The 2,717-nt window shown below is 48.6% G+C and overlaps 1 pseudogene; it reads left to right on the top strand.

Moving 5' to 3' along the window:
- LOC107703207 (coiled-coil domain-containing protein 180-like) overlaps positions 1-2,717 on the top strand; it is a 25,652-nt pseudogene that overhangs the window by 13,861 nt on the left and 9,074 nt on the right.

Raw genomic sequence — 2,717 nt, 5'->3', positions numbered from 1 at the left:
GAGACTTGATGGATGAAACCATCAGGAAAACCAGAGAATGAAGCTATGAAAAGAGTCAGTTAAGTTAACCACCTGAGTAGAACCATCAGCGCCGTTTAAGAACGGGGTCTACAGCTTATTCTAAACCTCTGTTTCGTTTAGTTAAATCTCGGATGAAAGTCTTGATGGTTTGGAGGTTCGGTGGTGTAGGAGTCGCGATCACCTTCTTCTGGGTTTGAAGAGTGATGAACTCCAAAAATATGTTTTTCTGACTCTGTGGTGGTCGGGGGAGTTTTCTCCCAGATGAAGATGATGAAGAGCTAAGAGAGACGTCAACTGAGATCCAAGGATCGTTGGTGAATGTAAAGACAAGGCCGAAGCCTTGTGCAGACTAAAAGGGGTCATATGATGTTGCTAAAAAGAACATTATTTTGTACTCACTGTATGTGCATATTTCTCTATATTTTGTGATTTAATGAATTTTAATGACCTCGATCCTTCACTTCACGTGGAACATTCACCCCGCACTGATAACTCGCGCTGCTCATCCGCAGCTCTCGCGGCACTTCACGACACTCCTGCAGCCGTGTTTCTTAAAGGGCCAGCATAACATTATAGCAACCAATGAGAAAGACATGAAACACGCTCTATGTGCAGTACATTCAAACCAGAGTGTAAAAAAAACAGTCTTGTGTGTGACACAACAACTTTTCAACCTGGTTACACTCTCCCCTGCTGAATGTCAACGTCTTCGGTGACTATCAACACTAATCATCTTGCCCCCCTTGAAGCTGCCCTGTGGTATAAAGGACCATTCCAGCTAGCACCTGGGAGAGCACATCAGGACTGAAAGACACTGCATTGCATGCAGATTTGGGCAATCGGTATGGGTTATTGTGTACTCTTGCAGTTGTCCTCTGCGTTTTACGCACAGTGGGACAATTCTCTTCTTGCCCAACACTTCCTTTTATTTTCCTAGGAGTAGGCACAGGTCTCATCGCTGGATCCTCAACAGGTAAGTGGACACCTTCCGCTTCTGGCTCAACAGATGTTGAAGTCACTTCCAGGGTATCATCAGTTGTCTCCTGATTCTCAGATCTGGCACAGTCACCCCTCCTGGCGGGATGCTCCACCTGATGATTCAAACAGTCTCTGGGCTCAGGAACTGGCTGTTCTGCACACTCAGGTATTGAAGCTGCTGTTGCTTTCTCCCTAGGACACAGTACCTCCTCCACTAGAACACACTCTGCCTCCAGTGATGGCATCTCTGGCTCTGAACCTGAGGTCATTACATCTCGGACAGGTGGTTTTCTACACCTTGGCATTGGCACTGGGAATGGATTAGTGCAAAGCCTGAGGTTGGATCTGTGCACTCTCTTTGCTGAACCCCCTTCAACAGGCTCCACAGCGTACGTAGCCCCTTGAACCTCTAACACTCTGTACACAGTGGGAGACCAGGCGTCCTAAATCTTGTTTCGTCCAGGTGGGCGGTGTCGCAGGTACACATGTTGCCCCACCTCTACAGCTGGGCAATATACCTTCTCCTCATGCTGCCTTGCTCTTTCCGCAGCTTTCCGTTCAGCATATTCCTTTGCTCGAACATGGGCATCTCGGAGACGTTCTTGGTGCACTTTTAACCAGTCAGGCTTATCTTCTGTTACCGGCTCCTGGCCCAACAGAGCATCAACTGGCAGATGTGGCTGGACCCCAAACAACAGATAGTACGGTGAGTACCCTGTGGATGAGTGTGGCGTTATGTTATATGCATAAACAAGCTCAGATAAATGGTCCGGCCACCTGCACTTCTTTTCAGGCGGGAGGGACTTCAAGAGGTCATGAAGGGTTCTATTGAACCTTTCACATTGTGGATTGCCCTGGGGGTGATGCGGGGTTGTGCGAGTTTTCTTGACCCCATACAACTTACAGAGCTCCGCAATCACAGCGCTTTCAAAGTTCCTGCCCTGATCAGAGTGTAGTCGTTGGGGAACTCCATACTTCAGGAACCATTCTCTGAGGAGGATCTTGGCGGTGGTCTCGGCCTTCTGGTCACGAGTGGTAAATGCTTGACTGAACTTTGTGAACACATCAGTCACTATTAGAACATTTTCCCGCCCATCTGTGGCTGGTTCAAGGGTTGTAAAGTCGACTGCTACAACCTCCAGTGGCCGGGAGGCCAAGAATGAAGCCCAAGGTGCCTTAATCTTGGGTTGCGGCATCTTTGCTAACACACAGCGTTGACATTGCTTCACCCACTGTTCCACATCCTCATACATTCCTCCCCAGAAACAGCTCTGCCTCAACAGGCCTAAGGTTCTCTCGATCCCCTGATGACCCATCTGATCGTGGGCATTTTTCAGGACTTGATCTGTCAGGCAGGTGGGCAATAGCAGCTGGTGACATTCCCCAGTATGTCTTATATTACACGGTCTTCGATTACACGGTATAAGAGACCATCTTTTTCTCTGATCTTTGGCCACTGTTTCAACAGGGAACACACGGATCTGGGCAAACCTAACCTCTCTGGCTTGGTAGGTTTCTTTTGTCGACTCCAGAACTTCTTGAACACACTGAGCGTTGGATCCGACTCCTGAAACTGACGAAGTTCTGCCTTTGAATACCCTGGCAAAGTGGGAGTATTCTCACCCACAACATCATCTTCTCCAGCCAAGGACGCCTGCAGCTGTCTGACTTTGCTGTACTCTACACCAGCTGCTAACAGATCTGGCCCCAGAGCGGTT

This window comes from Sinocyclocheilus anshuiensis, unplaced genomic scaffold (assembly GCF_001515605.1).
Source record: "Sinocyclocheilus anshuiensis isolate Anshui unplaced genomic scaffold, SAMN03320099.WGS_v1.1 scaffold542, whole genome shotgun sequence".
NCBI classification, from domain to species: domain Eukaryota; kingdom Metazoa; phylum Chordata; class Actinopteri; order Cypriniformes; family Cyprinidae; genus Sinocyclocheilus; species Sinocyclocheilus anshuiensis.
This window is presented reverse-complemented; position numbering and strand designations above follow the sequence as displayed.